The following is a 12,291-nucleotide window of genomic DNA, read 5'->3' on the forward strand; positions in this document are numbered from 1 at the left end:
ACTCTATTGCACAGAATTCTTTTGTGAAAACAACCAAATTTCTCTTTTAGGCTTAAACCAACTTGAGTTAGTTTGCTGTTTCTTGCATGCCCAGATTTTATTCACTTTCTCAAAATTTAGACAGTCTGACATCAAACCCTCATATAAAAGATCTGTGCTTATTAACACAAAGATCTCAAAGTCATTGACAGTTCTGGTCATTGTTGCCCCAGTTTATCCCTATGGGCTTCTGGGATATACTAGGATCCATAACCAGCCATCTTCTTGGGCTAGTGTATTAACTTGCATTGATTGAATTCCCAGTATGCATAGTGCATCATAAGTACATTCATTATCTCTATTCGTTCCACCAATATGTAAAATTGCTCATGAGGAACTGAGGCTTTTACTAGGTCCTACAAAATGTATGAGTCATACAGGTGGTAACTGAGGTGCAAGTGTGTGGTAGTTATGAGTATGGCCTCTGGACCAACACTACCCAGACATGAAGATCTAGTTCTACCACAGTCTAGCTCTACTGCAGTCTAATTCTATCACCTAATAGCTACAAGACATTGGAGATGTGACTTAAATGATCTTTGTCTCAGTTTCCTCATTTATAAATGAGAATCATGATAGAACTCATATTAGTCTGTTTTCATGCTGCTGATAAAGACATACCTGACACTGGGAAGAAAAAGAGGTTTTAATGAACTTGCAGTTCCACATGGCTGGGGAGGCATGACAATCACAGCAGAAGGCAAGGAGAAGCAAGTCACATCTTACGTGGATGGCAGCGGGGAGAGAGAAAGCTTGTGCAGGGAAACTCCTGATTTTAAAACCATCAGATCTCATGAGACTTATTCACTATCACAAGAATAGCACAAGAAAGACCCACCCCCATGATTCAACTACCTCCCACCAGGTTCCTTACATGACACATGGGAATCATGGAGCTACAATTCAAGATGAAATTTGGGTGTGGAAACAGCCAAACCATATCATTTCACTCCTGGTCCCTCCCAAATCTCATGTCCTCACATTTCAAAACCAATCATGTCCTCCCAACAGTCTCCCAAAGTCTCAACTCATTTCAGCACTAACTCAAAAGTCCACAGTCCCAAGTCTCACCTGAGACAAGGCAGGTCCCTTCCACCTATAAGCTGTAAAATCAAAAGCAAGTTAGTTACTTCCTAGATACAATGTACTTACAGGCTCAACACCATATAGAAGCTGCCAAGTCTTGGGGCTTGCACCCTCTGAAGCCACAGCTTGAGCTCTACATTTGCCCCTTTCAGCACAGCTGGAGCAGCTGGATCGGAGGGCACCAAGTCCCTAGGCTGCACACAGGACAGGGATCCTAGGCCTGGCCCACAAAAACCACTTTTTCTTCCTAGGCCTCTGGGCCTGTGATGGGAGGGGCTGCCTGTGAAGACCTCTGAGTTGCCAGAGGTATATGTGGCATTTTCCCCATTGTCTTGGGGATTAACATTTGACTCTTCATTATTTATGCACATTTCTGGAGTCAGCTTGAATTTCTCCTCAGAAATGGGATTTTCTTTTCTATTGTATTGTAAGGATATAAATTTTCTGAACTTTTATGCTCTGTTTCCTTTTAAAACCGAATACTTTTAACATTGGGTGGGGACACAGCCAAACCATATCAGAACTACAGTACAGAGCTGCTTGAAGGACTCAGTGAGATAATACATAAATAAAAGAACAGATGGTGACCTTTGGTGAGTACCCAATGAGCGTGAACTACTTTCATTTCTTAGTGTTTCAGGGCCAGACTCGGAGAACAGAAGTCCATATCACTGCAGAATACAGATGGCCACTCGAATACTTCATAAATGACTAAAATGTCCTTAATATGGAGTTGTCAGGGCCTTCTTTTAGTTGTGGAACCTGGAGGCCCAGTATGTTTCCTTCCTGTCATTTTTCTGATCATCTTGACCTTAGAACAGGAAGGCTGTGAAGCTCAGGGCACTGGTACTATTTCCCCCTTTAAGTAGGGGAAGTTTGGCTGGCAAGGTAGGGAATGTGTTGGTATGTGTGAGAGAGAGAGAGCCGGAGAAAGAAGACTGACAACTTTATTTGAGCACTTAACCACTCTTAGACAAAAGGCAGCTTGATCCCCTGGCTTCCCATTCATAGGAGTCAGTAGATTTTACCTTGCTTTAATCAAATCCAGGTGGTACTTCTGTCAAAATTTAAAGAGCCAGGCAAATACAACACTTCAACTTCCTGAAGGACTTTGTAGATAAATCTTACTCTCTTCTAACTTTTGACATATTCTCTCTCTCAGCCCTGATGCCTCACTGATATGGATTGGATTTGTGTCCCTACCCAAATCTCATGTCCAGTTGTAATCCCCAATGTTGTAGAGGGGCCTGGTAGGAGGTGATTGGATCATGGGGGCAGAACACTCCGTTGCTGTTCTCATGATAGCGAGTAAGTTCCCATGAGATCTGGTTGTTTAAAAGTGTGTAACCACCGCCACCTTTGCTCTCTTCCTCCTGCTCCAGCCATGTAGGACGTGCTTGCTTCCCATTCACCTTCTGCCGTGATTGTAAGTTTCCGGAGGCCTCCCAGCTATGCTTCCTGTACAGTCTGTGGAACCATAAGCCAATTAAACCTCTTTTCTTTATAAATTATCCAGTCTCAGGTAGTGCTTTATAGCTCTCTGGGAACAGACCAATACAGCAGGTCACTTCTTTCTTCCATCCATTCATTCACTTCATCAGTTCTTACTGAGTACCCTGTGGCAACATGACTTACATTGCTTCTGCTCAGGCTATGACATTAGCTTCATGGTCTCATGTCATCACTGTGAATCTCTCTCATCCTCAGTAGAATGATGCTTCACATCTTTAACTCCCAGGAATGTGTGGTGAGCAAATAAAAGCCATAGCCTGAAAACCCTGAAGTGTTCTATAAACATGGGATGATATCTGTATGTTCTGGTAATCTGAGCAGGAAACAAGACTTCTGCAGTATTGTAAATGCAGGTTTTATGCTCCTTTAGGGAGCAGGTAGAATATAATGGTTAGGTAAATTGTCTGCAGTAAATTAGACTTCTCACAAGATTTCACATGTGAATTGGCACAGAGTGGCACATGGCAATAAACATGTAAGTCTGAAGTTGTCTATTGATTATGTGAATTTTTTCATAGACTTTCTAAAGTCTTGAAGGAATTATTTTAAAAGTAGAATAAAGTGATAGTAGGACATTTCATGCCCTTATAAAATAAGGTGGAACATGGAAAACATAATAATACATTGAAAAATGGAGTTTCTAATCACCGTGTGCTTGACACGGTGCTAAGTACTGTATATGACTTTTTCAGTTAAATTTCACACCACCCCATAAGTTTTTATCATTTTATAGTGGAGTAAACGGAGGCTCACAGAAGTTACATATCTAGCTCCAAATCACAGGCCTGGTAGGTGAAAGGCCAAGTCTATGGTAAAGTTGGCTTTCTTAATGATTGTTTCTGGGCAAGGCTTTGCAGTAAGTATAACAACTGAAGCAGATTATTTTAGAGAATACAGAAGTTGGACATGGAAAGATGGAAGCAAAAAGTGGCCATTGAGAATAAAACGAGCAAGAGGAGGTGAGACATGGATTTGGAGAGCAGGATGCTTGAAGGGGAAGCAGAAAACAAAATGGATTGGGAATAAGCTCTTTGACAAAGCAGTTTGAAGATAGATTCTGGAAGAATTTGAATGCAGGGTCACGAGTCTAACCTTATTTTGTAGGCAACAGGAAGAAACAGAAAGGTAATGCCATGAAATGACATCATCAGAGTGCCCAAAGATGGCCATTCTACTGTCCATGTGCAGAGCAGACAGAAGAGAATAATCTTGGGGTCAGGGAGGCTAAGCAGGAAGCTATCCCAGCAGGGCAAAAGACAGACTTCATGTCTACAAGCAAACTCTTCAGGGGAAATTTGATTATTAATACCAAGGAGACTCTTTTCTGATGACCTATTTAAGTTATTTTGGTTTTGTTTGTTGGCTTTAATTTTGCAGAGAATTGACTCTCTGGCTTAAAATCTAATAAACCATGCAATTCTCTTCCACACTTCGCAAACACATAGGAGGAGAAAAGACTACCCTCCCTGCAGCTTCTTGAAATTTCTTCATCAAAAGGCTCCCTCTCCTTGCCAAGAATGTGCATTATTTGAGCCAGTCAGTTCTGGCAATGTTCCCTTAATCCTTCTCTCGAAACCCCACCCCCACCTCCTCTTACAGGAGCCATAGTTCCCATCCAATATTAGAAAACCTGCTGACATTCCCTCCCAGTTCAACAAGTTTGGCCTTCTAGCTGAAAACTGTATATTTTGGGCTTTGAAGCCAATATGCTCTGTTTTCTCTGATGGCCTCTTCAGTGTGGAGGGAAAGAGTGGCCTTTATTGCTCTGTACCCAGGAGAAGATTACAGGCAGTGCCCAACGCTGGGGGTAGGGTGGGTGGCAGGAGGTGAGGTCTGGTCAGTTGACTTAGCATAAGGCCTGTATTGTCATGAAGGCTTCTTTTGGAGAAACAAAACTCTTCAAGGGGCTGAGCTGCCTATTTGGTTTCAGAGCCTGACTGATTATTTATTGCTTTTTCATGAATGTTCTTCTTCCTTCTAGATCCCTCTTGGGCTTTGAACAGAACTGCAATAGTGGGATGCAAAGTGACACCTTCTTCACAGGGGATATTTTGTGAAATAAAAGGTAAAGCAGAAAGACCTGGATAATCCAAGGCTATGCATGTAGGTTGCCGATTTGACAAAGATGGGAACTGGGAACATGGAAAAGCCACCATTAGCTAGCAAGCAGTCATCAAAGACCCACTATGGAACACATACGGTACTAGGCATAGCTTCAGTCTGAATACAAGACCACCTCCCTCTGAACTCCACATTCTCTCCACTAACTCAGTGTTTTCTGTTTATTTTTGTTTAGCAGCAAAGTACCGTTTTTAAATGAAATCTTACATAGAGTGCAAATACGCAAACTATGACTAAAACTCTAAGTAATATGCTAATAGAAACATAATCTAATTGTTTTAATTTGTGTCATATTTTTAAAGACGATCATTGAAACCAATGAGTCATGAGGGCATGAACAACAGTAACAGTTTTCTGTTAGCTGCAGCATTTATGTTATTTTTGAATTCTGTTTGTGTTGCATGGAATTGAACAAATTCCCTTTCTATGTGGATAAATAGCTGCAAAGAATTGGCAGTCTTAAACAGCTCCTCTTGGAGTCTCAGTATACTTGTTCTTTAGCAAAACTAGTCCAAATGTTATTAAACTAAATAGCTATTAACATTTAACTATGATTTTGCATTCCTTATCATAAACTTAAATGTCCAAGTCGCATTGGTAGCCTGTAATATCTCGTCAGCTAAGAAATTGTCTGTGTTGGAATTATGGTCATGACTTCGTGTTGCTTGTTTCAGTTTTGTTTGCCTGGTACATAATCATGCATAGGGTTATTGCATAAAAGTTTGCATATACACAACTTTACATGATAGGATCTGATTAAATCTGAATTTAAAAAAAAAAAAAAAACAAGACTTTTTAGTGACACATTAAAAAAAAAGTTCAAATACACAAATCAAGATGTCAGGAAAGCTTCATCATGAGGCTTTCCCCAAAGTAACATAATCTCGCAATCCAAAGTCACTCATTGGTGGTTCAGTTAAAATTTAATCTGTAAGGCATTTAAATACCTGTTGTGTATTAGTCCATTTTCATGCTTCTGATAAAGACACACCAAAGACTGGGGAGAAAAAGAGGTTTAATTGGACTTTCAGATCCACATGTCTAGGGGAGCCTCAGAATCATGGCAGGAGGTGGAAGTCACTTCTTACATTTCACCAACAAGAGAAAAATGAGGAAGATGCAAAAGCAGAAACTCCTGATAAACTGATCAGATCTCATGAGACTTATTCACTACCACAAGAAAAGCATGGGGGAAACTGCTCCCCTGATTCAGTTATCTCCCACAGGGTCCCTCCCACAGTATGTGAATTATGAGAGTACAATTCAAGATGAGATTTGTGTGGGGACACAGAGCAAAAGCATCACATGTTTTTTTTATATGAACAATTTTAACAGTAATTAAAAAGGTATAAGAAAAATAATAAGATTTTAAATCTTACAGTATGTTTAAAACACTTCTTTATATCCCAAAAGTCTCTCTTATAGTCTCCAAACTGCTTTTAAAGACAAGGATAAGCAGGAGATGTAGGCAAGGCTGTTTTTAAGTGTAGCTCTGAGAATATGAGCACTCATTTAACCATCAGTTTCTGAACAATCTGTTCAAGAGCCTTACATCATGACAAAGGGCCACATTGATGCAGAGGTGAGTGATCTTGTTGTCTTGGAGCTTAGAGTCTGGATACACTGAGTCAATAATCACTCACCGAGCCCCTATCATATGCTAAACTATATACTTTAGACTTGGGCAGTTGGAAGCCTCTAAAAGAATGTAATAATTTTTCATACATACCACACATACACACATGTGTATTTTTTTATTATGACATCTTTTAAGCATACACAAAGTTCAAGGAATAATATAATAAATCCCCAGTTATCTCCACTTTGATAGTATTTATGCTATTTAGTATTTTGACAACCTTGTTTTATTTATCTGCATTTACTTTCCCCTTCCCCTTCCGCTTTCCCTTCCCCTTCTCCTTCCCCTTCCCTTCCCTTCCTTCTTTTCATTCATTTATTTGAGACAGTGCCTCACTCTATCACCCAGGCTAGAGTGCAGCGGCATGAACACAGCTCATGGCAGCCACGACTTCCTGGGCTCAAGTGATCCTCCCACCTCAGCCTCCCGAGTAGCAGGTAACAAAAGTGCATGCTACCACACTGGACTACTTTTATTTTTTTAAGAGATGGGGTCTTGCCATATTCCCAGACTAGTCTCAGACTCCTGGGCTCAAACAACAGTCCTGGGCTCAATCAGTGCTCCTGGCTCAAGCCTCGTAAAGTGCTGGGATTGCAGATTTGAGCCACTGTATCCAGCCTTTGTTATATTTTCTATACCATTTTGTTGTTGTTGTTGGAATATGTTCTCTCAAATCGAAGACATCATGTATCACTTCTCCCATAAACACTTCAACATTTCTAACAAATAAAGATTTAAAAACACCAAGAAATTCACAAAAGCCTTAACACATCTTAAAAATGAACAAGTAGGCTGGACCAGGTGGCTTACACCTGTAATCCCAGCACTTTGGGAGGCCGAGGCAAGCAGATCATGAGGTCAGGAGTTCAACACCATCCTGACCAACATGATGAAACCCTGTCTCTACTTAAAATACAAAAATTAGCTGGGTGTGATGGCATGCGCCTGTAGTCCCAGCTACTCGGGAGGCTGAGGCAGGAGAATCGCTTGAACATAGGAGGCGGAGGTTGCAGTGTGCCAAGAACGTGCCATTGCACTGCAGCCTGGGCAAGAAAGTGAGACTTTGTCTAAAAAAGAAAAAAAAGAATAAGTAATATTTAATAATTTTCAATACCAAAACTGTAGTCAAATTTTCCCTTATTTTCTCAGCAGTATCTCCTTTAAGTTGGCCTAATCAAATAAAATAAGAATACATAATTTAAACTGAGATTCTAAATGGCAAGAAAGAAGAAGCAAAAGACATAGGAAAAGTCCACCAAAACCCCAGGAGAAGCCAGCGGCAAGGCCTGTGGCAGGTGCTCATTTGGTGTGTGTGGCACCATAAGAAGGCCAACATGGCTCCAGCACATTTGCAGAAACCTGACCCACAGTGAAAAATGTCAACACTAAAGCCAGAGCCATTAGTTTTTTATGGTGAGAATAAAATCAGTATTACAAATAGCTTAAAGTCAAGGTCCAGGATACTGGCACGGATAATAAAGGGGTGCAAATTGCAGAAGAGAAAGACCATGGTGTGAGCCTTTGAGAGACTTTGAAAAGTAAGACTTCCAATTAAATCTTCCAAGAAAGACTTCCTAGATGGGGTCTTGAAGTTGCACAAGCCCTTTAATTCAGTTCTGCAACCATCTGTTTATGCAGAGGGTATAAATTTCATTATTTTGCCGGTTCTGGCAAGTCAAGTCAATGAGTGAAGAAGACTGAAGGCAAACAGATTCTCCCTATAGCCTCCGTAGGGCGACTGTCCCCAACCAACACCTTAATTTTGAATTCCTGATCTCCAGAACTGTGAGAGAATACATTTCTGTTGCTTTAAGCCACCATATCTGTAATTACTTGCTATGGCAGCTATGAGAAACTAATACATCCTCCTTCACAGTGTTGTGTGGATTAAATGGCAGATGGTAGAGGTTAAATCTTCTCTCCATCTATTTCTTTTCTGTGAAATGATGTGAATACCACTCACCTGGAAACGTGACTGGACACACACAGAGAAGGATTTGCCCTGAAGGTAAGAAAAAGATATTTCTCATGTCATCTGTTTTTGCAGAAATTACAAAAGTATGATATCTTAGGACTTTTATTCCCAGAGAACCTTCAAGCTATATAAGCCTCAGGCTTCACAAGCTGGATCTGTCTCTGATTGTTGGTCATGTGGACTAAAAATCTCTACTCAGCAAGTCATCAAGTGGATACATAACATGTACCTCCTCCATGCCAGGCATAGTGAGGCTACCTGGAAGGGAAGGGAAGAGAAGGAAAATGTGGTTCTTCAAATCCTCTGTAACTTCTGCCCCGTCTCTAAAAGGTGGGACTTGTTTATATCCTGCTTCATTCCACCAAAGTTTTGATGTGGTCACAGGAAACAAACTCAATAAAACTATAAACCTAAAAAAAAAAAAAACAACTGGAGTCAGTAAAAATATCAGAGCTAGGACACAGGCTTTGTGGATGCGGCCAGTTACCTTGGCCCTATTGTCTGTGAGGGTGAATAGGAAATCGGCAAGGCTGGGAATGATACTACAGAGAGCAAGAGCACTACAGTCACTGACAGGTCCACAGCAGCTGGATATCACTCAGAGGGAAACACTGCAGTCACCAGGTCAGCAAAGTGGTCAAGTGTAAGGTTACAGAGACTATGGATACCTTGCTATAGAACTTGGACTTCACATGTCAGTGACTGGGAGCCAGCCATGTGTCTGTAAGAATAGTGGCGATGTAGGGTCACTCACAAGACTACTTGTGTGATGTGATTTCAGGCTATTCAGAAGTTGTCAGTCCTGCATATATGCCTTTTCCTATATCTGATTGTCTGTCTGCACCTGGCAACAGATCCTTCTTTCCTAGCTTTCAAGGGATCACATGCCCCAAGACTGGCCATTTTTCTCTCTTGGGAATTTGAATACTGAGGCCCACAGATGTGGCAAAAATGGATGGTAGAGCTGCGTACTGCATTTGCAGTTTTGGGAGAGAAGTTTCACCTATCCTTACTGCTGAGACCCCCAGAGCTACACAGTTCATATTTTTCCTGAATCTTAGTTGTTGATTCCTTACTTCTGTGGGATTCCCTTGTTGTGTTTGGCCATTTTGGCATTGCTGTAAAGAAATATCTGAGGCTGAGTAAATTATAAAGAACAGAGGTTTCGCTAGCTCATGGTTCTGCAGGTTTGCAAGATGCATGGTGCTGGATTTGCTCAGGAAACACCGTCATGGTGGAAGTTGAAGAGGCAGTACACATGTCAGATGGTGAGAGCAGGAGTAAAGGGGAGATAAGGGAGAGGTACCAGACTGTTTAAAACAGAACTGTGCCACACCTCCCTTATCACCAAGGAGATGGTGCTAAACCATTCATGAGGGATTCATTCCAATGGTTCACTCACCTCCCACCAAACCCCACTGCCAACACTGGGAACATGTCAAAAGAGATTTTGAGGAGATGTAGATCTAAACCATATTACCTGTGTTTTTCAAACAGATTCATTTTGTGCTAAAGTTAGTTGGAGGTAATTTCTGTTACTTGCAATCAATACTTGGCAGCTATACACCAAATCCTAATCCCTAATCTCTCCATATAACTGCCTACTATAGTCCATTCATTAGCTTTAGATTTTATCCCTTACAAGTAAGGAAAATGACTCTGGGAAGAGAAGATTTTAAGTCCTAAGAAGTCATTTACATGTTAGTATGAATTAATATTATCCTTTCTTAAAGAAGTATTTTGAGAGTACAGAAAATGGAGGGTAGGGAGAATGTATCACTGAGCAAGAAAGAGAAAACAGAGGTTCTGGGAAGCCTGTTTAACAGATTCTAGAGTTCTATCTCACATTAAACTCATCTTCCTCTTACCATTCTCTCTTTTATTTCCCCACTCTTGACAACCCATTCTTTTTAGCCTACTAGACATCTCTAAGAAATTCTGGGACTTGTTGATAGTCACTAAGAGAAACCAACACTTCAAATAATTCAGACTTTCATGAACAGGGCCCACTGCTCTCATGTCTCTGCAGGTGGCCATGAGGCATATGCATGACACTCCCAGGTACAGAAAGCAGCAGTCAATCCCTTTGAAGATTAGTGTTTACCCGAAGCTAAATTCAACTTCATGTATAGTTTATATATTGGCTAGAAGTTTTTCTTCTGAAACCAATCTGCTTTATGATCAACATATAGGCCTTCAAACACTGGAAAACAACTGGAGCATAAAGATTTCACTGAGCAAAATGTATCTAGGTCTCACAGGCACATACTTAGATTTGTTGATGAGCTTCCCATACTGGGTTATTTCTCCATCTTGTCATTGTCTCTTTGAAAATGTAAGGCCAGAACTGGGCATAGAATGAACTCCAGATATGGTCAAATCAATGCCGAAGAATACAGGCCTATATCTTCCCTTGATCTGGAACTTAAACTTTTGTGAGATTGTATAAGATTGTATAACATTTTGTTAGCTTTCTAAATCATTGGTTTGTTGCAAGCTGTTTATTCAGATGGAAGATAATTATGGAGTTAAGAATGGAAAGTAGAAAGAAGTCATAGAGGTTTATCTATTTGCTAAGGTACTTTGACTTTTACCTATGGATGATGAAAAGCCTATCTCTAGCTAGAACAGGTCACATCTGTCCTAAGTGCTATATTTCTAATTCAGTTTTTTAACCCAAATACAGGACCTCTCTTTTGCTCTGCTCATCCTGGATTGGGGCTGCTCCCTCTGTGGTTTGACCCAGTGGGAGCTCCTTGCTAGGGAGGGGCTGGATCGTGAAGGAAGTTGTCTTCCTCCCTCCAAGGAGATTCCCGTTTCTTACTTTTAAGCATAGCTCTCTACCCTCACCCCCACACCTGCCCACCCAGGAAGTATTTGAGAAAGATAGTGGTTGATTGTACCAAGAAATGTGAGGTCAGAGAAGTGGCCATTGGATCTGGCAAGCCCAAGGTCACTGGTGACCTTGAAAAGAGAAGTTCCTGTGGAGTGAAGGGGGATGAAACCTCCTTATTTCTACCACCACCACCACCAGCACCACCACCACCACCACCTTGATTTGGACACTTTTCATCTAGCTCCTGGGTGACCTCCCACTCCTGATCTCCCTCATCAACCCATCCTGATATCACCACCATCTTGGGCACAGACTCAGACATAACTGTTTCCTACTTACGTCTTTGGTGCTGCATTTTCTTGATGACAAGGCCCTTCACAATCAAGTCCCCATAACCTTTCTTGCCCTATCTCTGAAGCCCGTCAACAAATCTAAATGTGTGCCTGTGAGACCGAGATAGATACTCTGGACTATTTCTTGTTTCTCAAGTCATGTGCCTGCTACCTCTGTGGTTTGATCATTTAGTTCCTTTTCACAGCAGGCAGTTTTTCTAAGACTTTGCTCATGGAACCATCTAGAATCTCCCCAAACTGCCCCTGCCTCTCCCTCTTCTGCTTACCTGGCAGAGTAGGGAGAGGTGGTAAGCTGAGAGATGGGGGAACCTCACTTATAATTCTGGTTCTGCCACTAACAGGTTCTGTGACTGGAGTAAAGCCCTCCTTTGCTCTGGGCCCCAATGTCCTACTCTCTGAAATGAGGGGGTTTGACTGCAATGATTTTAAGGGCTCTTTCATCTGGAATATTCTCTGATTCCAAGGACAGTGGTATAGATTACATGCAGAACACCTACCACCAAAACTGTAGATAGAGGCGCTATTAAACTCTGTTAATTAGAAACTAATCTGGTCTTTGACTAAATGGAGGAAAAGGTGATGGTGGGGGCTTCTATGGGGAACCTGCTTTGCTGACTGGCTGTCCACACCTAGGTCTGGGGAAGAGCATCTGACAGGTAGACATGGCTGGTGTTCAGGATTGGCCAATGGACCCTCACTGAGTCAGCATGGCCAGTTCCAGGTTTCAAAT

Source organism: Saimiri boliviensis, chromosome 3 (assembly GCF_048565385.1).
Source record: "Saimiri boliviensis isolate mSaiBol1 chromosome 3, mSaiBol1.pri, whole genome shotgun sequence".
NCBI classification, from domain to species: domain Eukaryota; kingdom Metazoa; phylum Chordata; class Mammalia; order Primates; family Cebidae; genus Saimiri; species Saimiri boliviensis.